This window comes from Barbus barbus, assembly GCF_936440315.1.
Source record: "Barbus barbus genome assembly, chromosome: 36".
NCBI classification, from domain to species: domain Eukaryota; kingdom Metazoa; phylum Chordata; class Actinopteri; order Cypriniformes; family Cyprinidae; genus Barbus; species Barbus barbus.
Genome location: NC_136714.1, coordinates 28,095,648 through 28,109,439, shown reverse-complemented (window position 1 = coordinate 28,109,439; position 13,792 = coordinate 28,095,648). Strand labels below are relative to the sequence as shown.

General features: G+C 38.1%; 1 protein-coding gene across 4 annotated transcripts in view; it reads right to left on the bottom strand.

Annotated features, from left to right (window-relative positions):
- Positions 1–9,929, bottom strand: part of LOC306856389 (zinc finger protein 462-like) — a gene marked incomplete at its 3' end in the record, with an annotated part of 55,730 nt that extends 45,801 nt beyond the window's left edge. For all 4 annotated transcript variants that reach the window (XM_079395657.1, XM_079395659.1, XM_079395658.1 and 1 more), the window contains exon 1: positions 9,396–9,929. The remainder of the gene's footprint in view (positions 1–9,395) is intronic.
- Positions 9,930–13,792: the final 3,863 nt, after the last annotated feature.

The window sequence follows — 13,792 nt, the reverse complement described above, 5'->3', positions numbered from 1 at the left end:
TATTGAAACTAATATGTTTACAGCAAATAATCATCAGTTCATACAAACATAATGAAACATTACTACAACTAACAGTCAGCCATAATTATGGGCTACAGACACTTCAGAACATATCTTGGTGCAGATTTGTGTCTGTTTGTTTACATTGTTTCAGCCAGCTGCTCTGATCCAAAATCACTTATAGACAATATTTTGGGGGTGGAAAAACCTTTATATGGACACAGAGGACTATTTCTGAAACCCACATTTTTTTAAGTGCCAAAATTGACAGTCAGGATATTTATAATGTCACAAAAGACTTCTATTTCACATAAACGCTGTTCTTTTGGAGTTTCTATTCATCTGTGAACCCTAAAAAAATAAAATGCTTCACGGTTTCCACAAAAATATTGGGCAGCATAATTGTTTATAAACATTGATAATAAGAGATGTTTGTTGAGCAGTAAATCAGTATATTATTATGATTTCTGAAGATCATGTGACACTGAAGACTGGAGTAATGATGCTGAAAATACAGCTGCAGATCACAGAAATAAATTACAGTTTAACACATATTCAGACAGAAAACAGATATTTTAAATTATAATAATATTTCATAATTTTACTGCATTTTTGATCACATAAATCAGTCTTGGTGAGCTTCTTAAAAAAAAAAAAAAAACTCACCAACCCCAAACTTTTGAATGTTAGTGTATTTTAGTAATCTCACATTTTGATTGTAAAGATTAGATCTGTAACGCTGGAATCGACCACCACAGCTTTACAAGCAGATCATATTTTCTTCTGTTTGTGTTAAAAATGCAGTACAGTACAGGAAGAACCAGTTACTAACCATTCACTAACCTGAAAGCATAACAGACTGTTGATGATTCTGCATGTCACCTCATGACAATAACAACATCTAAAAAAGTGCATGCCGGCTGACAAATTATACAGTGACCGAGCTTATTGTACACAACACCTGCTTAACATGCACTAAAAGCACTCGTGGACATTCAATTTACCACGCTGTTGATTGTTAATCATTCAAATGTTTGTAAGATTAGATTATGCCAATATCTGTACGTTTCTTAGGAATGACCATCATCCATATAGTTCTGTCTGATAATGCAGTTGCACACAATTATGAAGCTTCTCCTTTAAAACTAGGAGAAGATGCAAGAAAACTCAAGAGTAAGTATAAAGAATACTTTGAATGTTCATGCAAGAAAAACCAGAACATGACCGTGGAGCTGAAGGATCTCAAACAGACAGACTCCAGAAACTCACATCTATAAATAGCAACACAACATGCCAATGTCCCACGTCCCTCTCCAGAGAGTCCATTCGTCTCAGTTTGACTCGACGACACCAAACGCTCTTGGAGCCACACATCAGAAAGACGAGCGATGCATTAATATTAACTCACCGACGAGAGCTTGCTTCCCTCCAACTTCTTCAATATTTAATCAGACTTGGACACTGGCACCTTCCAGCCGAGCGGATCTGCGACAACAACGCCGCTGTTCGCTCTCAAAGGACGCCTTGTCCTGCCTCTGCGCTCTGCCTCTATAGGAACAGAGCCGTCTACAGAACGCTGAATGTTTCCAGACACATCTGCAGATCCTGCAGAAGCACAGAGCCGCAGATACTGCTGGATCATCAGAGAACAGAACACCGACCAACTGCAAACATCCATATCATGACCAAGCTTTTGGACTTGAAGGCCCACCTTCAACTTATACTGTAATATATGACCCTGGAGCACAAAACCAGTCATGAGGGTCAATTTTGTGAAATTGAGATTTATACATCATCTAAAGCTGAATAAATAATCTTTCCATTGATGTATGGTTTGTTATGATTGGACAATATTTGAAAATCTGGAATCTGAGGGAGCAAAAAAAAAAAATCAAGATATTGAGAAAATCACTTTTAAAGTTGTCCAAATGAAGTTCTTAGCAATGCATATTACTAATCAAAAAATAAGTTTTGATGTATTTATGGTAGGAAATTTACTAAATATCTTCATGGAACATGATCTTGTCTGATGACTAGCTACTGATGACTTTTGTGATCTAGGGTCACATATTAACTGATCAGAAATCACTCTAATTTGCTGCTCAACAAACATTTCTGATTATTATTAATGTTGAACACAGTTGTGCTGCATAATATTTTTGTGGAAACTGTGATGCATTTTATTTTTCAGGATTCACAGATGAATAGAAAGTTCAAAAGATAAGCATTTATTTGAAATAGAAATCTACTGTAACATTATAAATACCACTTTTGAGGGATTTCACGTGTCCTTGATGAATAAAAGTATTAATTTCTTATTTTAACGTCAGAAATTATTTGAAATAATATTGTGCAGCACAACTGTGTTCAACATTGATAATAATCAGAAATGTTTGTTGATCAGTAAATCAGTATATTATTATGATTTCTGAAGATCATGTGACTCTGAAGACTGGAGTAATGATGCTGAAAATACAGCTGCAGATCACAGAAATACATTACAGTTTAACACATATTCACAGAGAAAACAGCTGATTTACATTCTAATAATATTTCAGAATTTTACTTAACGCATTTTATCAAATAAATGCAGCCTTGGTGAGCACAAGAGACTTCATTCAAAAACATTTAAAACATCTTAATTACTCTTATATTATTAATATAAATAACATTGTTATTTTAGTTTATATATATCACTTTAGTTCATCCTGTGGACGCTTGGTTGAGAACCACTGTTATAAAACTCCTCTCACCGTCACATAAGACCCAAAGACACAAACGTGTCTGGATGAGCAGGTTTTTACTGGGTGTCATGTAAGTTTCTTCAAACTCTTGAATCATGCCAGATGAGCTCCGTCACCGCTGAGGAGAGAAAAGATCATCTTGTGGTCTCAGAGTCTCAGAATAAACCGCTCCTGAATGGTGCGACAGAGACGGAAATAAAGGTGGCGTTCTGGACGAGATTTCAGACTGATCTGAGGTCAGAGGAACCAGCAGAGACAAAACAATCTGACTAAAGGATCTGCCAGAGGAACGAGGACCGAAAACACTCGTGCAACCAAATACAGTCGCGCAAGAAGCATTTCTGTATTTCCTACACTGTAATCAGATCTTCATCTCAAAACAAAAACAGTGTGAAATCAATGAGGAAAACATGGAAAATATTAAATGCTTTAATGTGTCAAAATGATTTAAAAAAATAATATTCTTATTGATTATTAATTTAAAAATTAGAATGGTAATTTTACACTTGTAACGTAAAATAATAGCATTATTATTAATGTATTACTTCTCTTAAATATTTTTTATTTTACTTATTTTGATAAGCATAACCAGTTATTATATTATTATTATTAGGGGCCAAGCACTGAAGGTAGGCATCTATTGTAACCGTTGGCATTCTTCTTCTTATTCTTCCGCTCTGGAAGTCTGTGGCAGCCCATAGAACCGCTTGCGGGAAAGTTGTCAAATGTGGCACACTGACAGAGGATAGTGTCAATACAAGCACAGAAACTCTCTAGCGCCACCACTTGTCCAAAGTTTCACTCATGTTTATGCTAATAACTTTTGAACCGTAAGCCACAAAATGAAAATTCTTTTTCCCTCTGAATTCATGGCTCAAGCTCGAGTCGAATGGAGTCCATACATCGTAAAGTTTAGTTTTTTCGCTATTTTTAATTGTTTTCGCTATTTTTAATTATTTTAAAATCTCCGATTTTCACCGAAATTGGCTCAGATCATCTACAGACCATGTTGGCAAAACTTTATGGAATTCAAGTTGATTAGTCAAATTGTTCTTGAATAACGCATGAACGAATTCTACGAAAAGCACGCAAAAATGGATCTGAGGCTATATCTCCGCAAGGGTTTGAGGAATTGAGACCAAACTTGGTGTGTGTTATAACAAGCATGACCTGAGGCTATCGGCAGTGTTTCGGCACTGTGACACCTAGTGGTCAGGAGATATGAAAAATGCATATTTTTGCTTTTACGGTTTGGCCGAAAATCATGCCGAGTCAAACCATATCCAATTTTCCCATGTCAGCCATTTTGGGCGTCGGCCATTTTTAATTTTGTAGTAAAATGCTGTATTTTACGAACGCATTGACGTATCGTTACAAAACTTGGTATGGGTCATCAGCACGATGCCCTGAAGGAGCCTGAGAAGTTTAGAGGTAGCGCCACCTAGTGGTAAAATCAAATATTCACATGCTTATAACTTTGGGTGGGGTTGACTTATTTTCACGGGAGTTAACTTTTTAGATGTTAATAGCTTTCTTTGTATTTTGCCTATTGTAATGGCATTAATAGATTCCAGTGATACCAGTGTTGCCATAGTCAGCCAAACTTCCTGTCCGCCATTTTTATTTTCTTTAAAAACATACTTTTTCGAACTCCTCCTAGACCGTTGGTCCGATTTTCACCAAAGTCTAATCATATCATCTTCAGACTATGGATTTCATGTCGATAGACAAAACTGTTTTCGCATAAACCACAGCAACGAATTTGAGGCTTGATGCCAAAATAACACTTGAGGCTGTATCTCTGCAATGCTTTGGCATGTTGACACCAAACTTTGTGTGTGCCATTGTCACCTCACACAGAACACACCACATCCATTTGATAACAGTGCCACCTGTTGGTCAAAAGTGAAACGTAATTCAATAATATTACTAGTAGTTTTAAATGATTTTTCAGCCATTTGGACTACAATAAAAATGCCTTCAACCACTCATTGCTGACGTTGGTCTCATGCTTGCTTCTGTAGTGCTTGGCCCCGTAATTGCTGCTTGCAGCTATATTTATTATTATTATTAAATATTTTAGTCATTAATGTATAGTGTATAAAACAAAAAAGTTTCCACGAATCATGTAGCCTTAATTGTATTATTCTTATTGATATGGATATGAAGATGCATCACCAGACTTGAATATTGGATTCTAGAGAACATATTTACATGCATTCATTTATCAGACAAGTGTTTGCTCGAAATATTCTTCTTCAAACTGTTACCCTTGTGGTATTTCAATTAAACCACACAAAGCATGCAGCACAACTAATTATGGCCCAAACGAGGTTATGTAAATAAACGCAGCACATTTCTAGCGTCCAGCAGAACGTTATATAACGTATGGCTTCTTTAGATAAGAGTGAATGTGTGAGAGACTCCAGAAACCAATGCATCACGTCAAGAAAGCGTCCACTGGACCATTTCAATTGGCTTTTGTGTGTCTCGCTTATTCTCTCTCTGTCAGGCCGCCTGAGGAACAACTCTAAACTCCAGCGCTCCTGTGAGTTTCTGCCTCCTTCAGCGGCCTCATCCGACTGAAAGGTCCATTTTGTAGCTCGGATCACTCGACCATCAAAATGGAAGCCCTTCAGCCATCTGGAACGAGCAGCGTCCTTAAAAACAATCTGAAACGCAGCACGCTTCTCCTGTAGGAAAGCATTTAATCAGCCGTGATCTCACGTGCATCTCTTTACTAAAGCCTGCCATCAGTCAAACATCTCAATATGAGCTTTAAGAGAAGCATCTGAGATGAAGCTGACGTTACGATGGAGCAACAACATCTTCCGCGGAGACATTTGAGATGCTAAAATGCACGGACAATGAGAGCAATTAAGGTGCCCTGAAGAAAGCAGAAGATGGCCTGGAGCCACGGGACGCTTCTCCACATCACTCACTCGCCTTATTAATAACACAAGCAGCCTTTGACATTCAAAATTATTCAAATTAAATCATCACATTACTCCATGCACACAAACATCTGCGACCTGGAAAACCTCCGTGAGATCAGAGTTCAATGCTTTATCTGACTCGCCATTAATTGACATAAAACTAAAAATTGTGACGTGGCTTGGTGTGATTATGCAAACAGCCAAAAAGAGAAGTACTTCTTTGGTTTTCCACCCAAATAAAGGCTCAACGAAAAGAAATTAAGACTACCATTATTAACATAATTAGTAATATTACAGCTGTAATGTACTATAAAACTACTATTAGTTTTAGTTAGATTTTTTCTTAAAAACTCAGTTTACATTGTTTAATAGTTTATTATTTTGAATTAAAAAAAACTATTTAATAGTGCTGTCAAACGATTAAGCGTGATTAATCGCATCCAAAATAACAGTTTGTTTACATAGTGTGTACTGTGTATATTTATTATGTATATATAAAGACACACAGCATATGTTTTGAAAATATTTACATTCATATAATTTATATTATATATAAATATTTAATATATAAACGTAACATTTTACTTAAATATATACAAGCATGTGTACACATAAATATACACTCACATATATACTATGTAAACAAAACTTTTATTTTGGATGCGATTAATCGCTTGACACAGTAATTTAAAATAATGACTACTAGTAATCATCATCATCATCATAAATGATTATTATTGTTATTTTATAGCCACATACCTAATTATAAATCACACACAAAGAAACCACAACAACTGTTATCAGAGGGAAAAAAAATAATAAATCAAAATCGCAATTAGATTTTTATCCCTAAATTCAGCCGTAAAATCAATAATGAAAATAATTGACAAGCAATATGATAAAGGATTTTAGACACCAGTGAAATTTCACAAATCTTAATACCAATATCACAGCAAAAACTAATACTCCTCAAGGCTGCTTAAGACTAGTCAACAGTCATAAAATAACTCGTGTAACACCTAGAATTCAGTTCCACACGCCTAAATATGACTTCCTTTGGTCTTTTATGGGCTCCCAATTTTTCCAACATAAAGAAATAACAAGCAGTTGTTGCACACTGTAAAAAAGTAATTTCATTTTTTTTTATAATCTTGAAAACTAAGTTAAAATAGGTTCAGTTATTCTGATGAGTTAATAATAAAAGCAACTTATTTTTTACAGTGTGTTCATTTAGATTTATATTTGTATTTATAATCGATGCATTTACTATATTTGTTTTTACAGCCTTCTATTCGTACATTATAGAAATGGCAACACTAGGAATGATGCATTTGTGAAACTTTTCTTTTTTTTATCATAATATAGCCTAATCTCATAATGCACGCCTGGAAAATAACACTGCATTCATGACAGTCACGGTTCTAATACAAAGCACTCACTAACAGCAGCTTTGGACGAATATCCTGCTTTAAATGTGGAATAAAGTCAACAGGTACAGCTGTTCTGAACCCTAGTGAGCTTCATGCTGTCTACATAGGGGTCATAATAACAAACTCACCGGAGACTCGGCTCACAGTTCACTTCAGGAGAGTTTGACATTAACCCTAATAAATCAGCACACTAACATTTACATAGGTACAATAATCAATTATGCTTCTCTAAATGCACTGTGAAAACGCTATACTAATACACTCGATGCATTAAATCTCAAACACCGTAAAGAGCAGCGATTTTACAATCTGTGATGATGCAGTCTAGGTAGGCAGCTCACTAGGGGTTGGAACAGCTCATGTTTACACTGTTAACTTCACCCTCATTGGTTTATCATTAAAAATAGATGATGCCTTTGTGTCTATTCATTCGTTTTCGGTGTTCAACATGAGAAAGAGACAATAAAGGACATGCAATGAGCTTCACTGAAAGTCATAAACAGATTTGACGCAAACTTCCGCACATGATCTACAATCATCTACCTGATAAACGGCCAAGAATACTACAACAATACCAATCACTGTTCAGCAAACTCACAGTAAATATTCTCTCTAGTGGACTGGTTTACTGAAAACAAACAAAGTTCACAATCGAAGCACTTCTCCAGCGAGCTGAACAGGCTGGATCTTCATGAAAAGTGGGTCAGCAGTGAGCTTGAACCATGAGCCATCGCCGTGTGCTCAACAGTTGCATAAGACGGCTTTTAGCTTTTCCAGGTCAGACGCTCGACCAGATCATAGTCATTACTGTGAAACCACAGATATATCCCCCCCAAAATGCATCTAAGACTGATTTGGAGGTGGAAGAACTTGGATGAACGAGTTGCAAAGACAAACTAAACCATCATTGCATGCAAATCTTTTAAACACTACATGCTTTTTGTTGCATTCAATCACCAGTGAAAACATTACAAAGAATGATCTCACAGCCTCAATAAACCACAAAGAACCTGCTTAGAAACATCAGACAGCAGCAGGCTCTTAAAAACAGCCAGTAACCTTCATGTGAGAGAACCTGTTTGCCCTGACATGGGAGACGTGCCACCATTTTGAGTTCCTCTGGCCTGCGTCTGTCGCATTGAGTGTGTGTGTGTGTGTGTGTGTGTGTGTGTGTGGGTGTGTGTGTGTGTAGCGCACTGTCTTTGTCAGCGGGATTTCACAGTGGCCAGAGCGATTGCAGAAGGACACACACACTCACACACACAGAGAGAGAGAGCACCAATGGAGAAACAACCGCCTTTCACCAAAAAGCTTTTATGATGTGCAATGCCAAACATGTCACAATCACACATGCATGTCATATTATTAAACCACAGCCAGACAAGTGCACAAACATTCACTCTCACTTCCAAGCAGAAGCTTCAGATCTGCTCCCAAACGACACACAGGTGCATAAAGGGAGGCGCAGCCTACATAAAGAAAAGTTTGGCATTTGCAAGTTCTACAACCTTCAACGTGCAATGCAATGCATGCATCCACTAAAATGAAACTAAACTTAATTTCTGAGCCTGTGAGATCTTCTACAGGACTACGTGAGGAGCGTCTGTAGGCCACTGTAGAACATTACACAAACAGCTAAACTCCAAAAGCCGGTTTACCGCGGCAGAAAATATTACCGCATGGCAAACTTCACGTAGACTCAAGTTAATAGAAAGAAAATAAAAGTGCAAACGCGCGTCCAGCTCCATGCAGTGGCCAGTGGCAGCAGGAGAAAGTCAACCTTTGTTCTCCAGACTCCATTTTCTGGAGGAAGCCTCGGTGTCATTCTACACCTGCGGCGACAAACACCTGGAGCCCGTCGCGGAAAAACAACAAGGCTATTTTCACGCCGCCACATTGTAACACTCTGGTCACGTCACGGGAGCGTAGCGCGCGCGTCTGCACGCGTCGCGTCGCGTCCGTCTGTGACTGACTGACTAATGGACGCGGAGCTCCAAATCCGTGCAATGGCTTCCAGAAAAGCGCCAGTCACATTTCGCGTTTCGCCGCTCGGATGCGCGACGCTCCTTCCAGTGGAGGAAAACACGCGAGGAGACGCTCCAGCGACGCGTCACCGCACGAGCTCCAAGGTGCCCGTTTTTGGAGGATTTGCTCGGTTTGGGTCTGGGAAGCATTAAAAGCGCATTTCCAGGTCATTCCCAAAGCGCCTCTCCACGGATCCCGAGCTCCAGCGCGTTATTATGGAGCGAGGCGAGATGTGGACGATCGTGAAACCGAATACTCACGGCTGGATCCTGGATCTTCTGCGAACTTGTTCCCGGTCTAGAGCAGCAGGATGATCGCCATCTTCCCTCTTGCTTCTGCTGCTTCTCCTCCTCCTTCTCCTTCTTCTTCTTCTTCAGTACGGCAGCTGCAGATGACCTGAGCTCCGGCTGTCTCTGAATAATGAGCAGCCTCAGAGACAAGGAAGACAATCTGCTAAGCAGGCAACACAAAGAAGTTTTGGAGTCTAGCAAGCACCAGAGGGTGCACAAGAGTTTGCGATGAGACAGTGAGACAGGAGGAAGGTCCACAGAGCCTCTCATGACTCCAGCAGTAATGGAGCTCAAACATGGAGCCCCTCACGGCGCTTATGACACGTTATGATGAGCCATAAGATGAGGACGCGTCATTACGCGTGTATCTCCACCGTGCGCTTCATGTGTTCTCCAGCACCATGCAGGAACCTTTTCATTGGGTTTCTCTTGTATGAAGCTCATTAGCCAGAGCAGTATAAACACCACAGTCACGTGATGTTATTTTAGCCTCACCGATTCCAAATAAATTGCATTTTATGAATCTCGTGGAGTGCTTGTGTTTGTAGATTTCATCATTTATTCTGATAACATCTCAGTAATACGTAATAGTAATAACAGTAGTAGTAACAGTAATAACATCTTCACACGTTTGGACATATCTGAGTACAGGGAACGTTCTCACAAAGAGTTATATTAATGTTCATTTATATTAATATTTGATATACATCCTCGAAATGTTGAGAAGACATTAATAGAACAACGTTCTCAGAACGTCCTCGTGATGTTATTGTTACATGTTGAATGTTGAGAAAACGTTCAGAGAGCAACATTATCACAACGTTCTTATGATGTCATTTGTACTTGAAAGTTCTCAATGTTGAGAGAAACTGTTAAAAATAAACGTTCAAACATTTTAGTTTAAATAGTAGAACATTAAAGAAACCGTATAGGAACCTATAAATAACGTTCTTATAAGAAAGCTAAATATTTTAATGTTCTTAGAATATTAAAAATAAATGTTCATATAACGTTATAATTTGGGTGAAAAACTAAAGTTAGTAGAACTTTGTAAGAAAGGTTTTTCTAATCAAGACTAGTAAGCTAGACATTGTTCGTGGAATATTAAAAATAAATGTTCAAATAATGTTATTTGGGGTTAAAAATAAAATTTGTAAACAACATTTTGGGAACCTTTAAATAACGTTCTAATCACGTCAAGAAAACAAGACATTGTAACGTTCTTAGAATATTGAAAGTAAATTTTCAAATAACGTTTTATGTTCAGTGAAAATAAAAAGTTTTTGTAACCTTTAAATAATGCTATAATCATGACAAGAAAACTAGACGTGTCAATGTTTTAAAAACATTTAAAACTGTTCCCACAACGTTTTTAATATCCTAAATCTAAATATATGGTGCAGTTATGGCCACTGAGCAGTTTCCTCCCGTTCCTCTCTATCCACGGCCACTTGACACAATGGTTAATTAGATTTTTAACTGCTCTTTACCACTAATTCATAAATCATAACTGAATGAGCCTGATGACACAGAACACCAATAAACCGTGACAGAATCATAAATCAGTGACATGGAACGTGTTACTTGCGATGTTTTCCATTTTTGCTTTGAATGACATTTAACATAATGTTCAACTCAAATGGTCATGGGTTCGATTCCCAAGGAATGCATGAACTGACTTTTGGATAAAAGCATCTGCCAAATGGAGGAAGAGTGGAGAGACACAGAATCCATGTTGCTTGAAGTCCAGTATGAAGTTTCCACAGTCAGAGATGATTTGGGCTGCATGTCATCTGCTGGTGTTGGTCCACTGTGTTTTCTGAAGTCCACAGTCAACGCAGCCATCTACCAGGAAATGTTAGAGCACTTCATGCTTCCTTCTGCTGACAAGCTTTATGGAGATGCTGATTTCATTTTCCAGCAGGACTTGGCACCTGCCCACACTGCCAAAGGTACCAAAAGCTGGTTCAATGACCATGGTGTTACTGTGCTTGATTGGCCAGCAAACTCGCCTGACCTGAACCCCACAGAGAATCTCTGAGGTATTGTCGAGAGGAAGATGAGAGACACCAGAACCAACAATGCAGATGACCTGAAGGCTGCTATCAAAGCAACCTGGGCTTCCGTTACACCTGAGCAGTGCCACAGGCTGATCACCTCCACGCCACGCCGCATTGAGACAGTAATTCATGCTAAAGGAGACACAACCAAGTATTGAGTGCATAGAAATGAACATACTTTACAGAAGCCTGTCATTTCTGTTTAAAATATCCTTTTTTATTGATCTTATGTAATATTCAAATTTTCTGAGACACTGAATTTTGTGTTTTCATTATCTGTAAGCCACAATCATCCAATTTTCAAGAAATAAAGGCTTGAAATATTTCACTCTATGTGTAATGAATCTATGTAATATATGGGTTTCACTTTCTGAAATGAGTGACATAAAATATTGACCTTTTTCATAATATTTTTAGATGTACCTGTACTGTACAGAAAATCAATTCATCTTGGAGAGAATATAAAATATCACTGTAAAAACACTTTTAATGTGGACGTTTCAACATTCACTCAAATAAGATCTCTCATCTATTCATCAGGTCTTCAGAAAATCTGACCTGAATTCATCAACCATTTTTAAGAGCTAAACAAAGCAACAAGAGTCTGTTCAACAGTCATAAGTATTTCTGTGAAAATAAATAGTTCATAAAATAATATAATAATATATTTTTAATCTGCCAGTCAGACAGTTCTTATTATTTAGAGACCAATTGCTGCATTATTGATGGGAAAGTCTTGGTTAAAATCCGAATAGCACACTACCAAATATTTCCAAAGTTATATAAAATGTGAATTTTGCATCTGTTGCCAAAATGCAACAGGACACAATGCACAGAATATCCCACAATGACAAAAGTTAAAACATTTGCAGACAAAATTCGATTAAAAATGACTGTATTTGTAATGCATCACGATGAGGCCAAGTGACAAAAATGCATCATACTACAGTCTGAAACATCCGTTATTGCTAAATACTATTAAATTAATACAGCAGACCGTATCCAGTGAACACTGTGCAGTTTACAGTGAGCTAGTGTGCTATTCCGAACACAACCCTTGAGATGAAAGAGAACAGAAGATGTTCCTGTTTAGTCTCAGGTGAGCTCTAAATCTTTATTACGTGCCCGACTTCACCGCATCATGTTTCGGGTAAATATTTGGACACAAAGGCAGGTGTAATAGACAGCGGCCTTGCGAGGTGATGACTTACCAAAGTATTTCCCCTCAGGACTCACAGTTGCACCTCATTAAATGTTTCACACGTTTAGCGACGTCTTAGAAGAGCAGCGCAGTCGTTACTGGCCTAAACACCTGAGGAGAGTCAAATAAACTCAATTTAGAGTCAAAGATCAGCATGAAACCACATTTACAACAAGTTTTACCAATGCAGTGAATGGGTGCCGTCAGAACGAGAGTCCAAACAGCTGATAAAAACATCACAATAATCCACACCACTCCAGTCCATCAGTTAACATCTGGAGAAGACAAAAGATTAAACAAATCCAGCATTTTTAACTCAAATACATAGTGTTCATAATCCATAATAACTCTTCCTCCAGTGATAAAGTGTTCTGGTCTGAATCAGGAGAGAAATCTGCACAGATGCCAAAACAGCTCTAAACTAATATGTGGCTGAATTTTGACGTGAGAGACAACAGCAGATGCACTTTTTCACTGGAGGAAGAGTTATTATGGATTATGTACGTCTTGATGCTGGATTAGTTTCATCTTTGGTCTTCTCCAGATGTTAACTGATGGACTGGAGTGGTGTGGATTATTGTGATGTTTTTATCAGCTGTTTGGACTCTCGTTCTGACGGCACCCATTCACTGCAGAGCATCCATTGATGAGACACTGATGCAGAGACACATTTATACAAACCTGATGAAGAAACAAACTCATCCTGATCTCAGATGAACTGAGAGAACATTTTCATTTTTGGCTGAACTATTCCTTTAAGAGAAATCCAAGATTTCATCCAAACAATGCAAAGGCTTTTAGATGTCTGGACTGCTTTTAGACATGATTTAGGCTAATAAGGAAATGCATGATCACACGAGTTAAAATGAGCAATCTAAACCTCTGAAGAACCTTTATTGCTGAAAGGGCTTCAGTGAAGAAGCAGCAGCACCATTGGTTGTAGATGGTTCTCGTGTTCAGAGGAGGCTGATCTGGGATCAGGGTGGGCAGGTTCACGCTGTCTCGACATATGGCCGGCGAGGTAAATCTGATTAATTTGGGAGGACCAGGACAGACTGCACCGGGAAAACCCAGCCAGGTTCTCCTCCAGAGCGGCTAAAAACAGA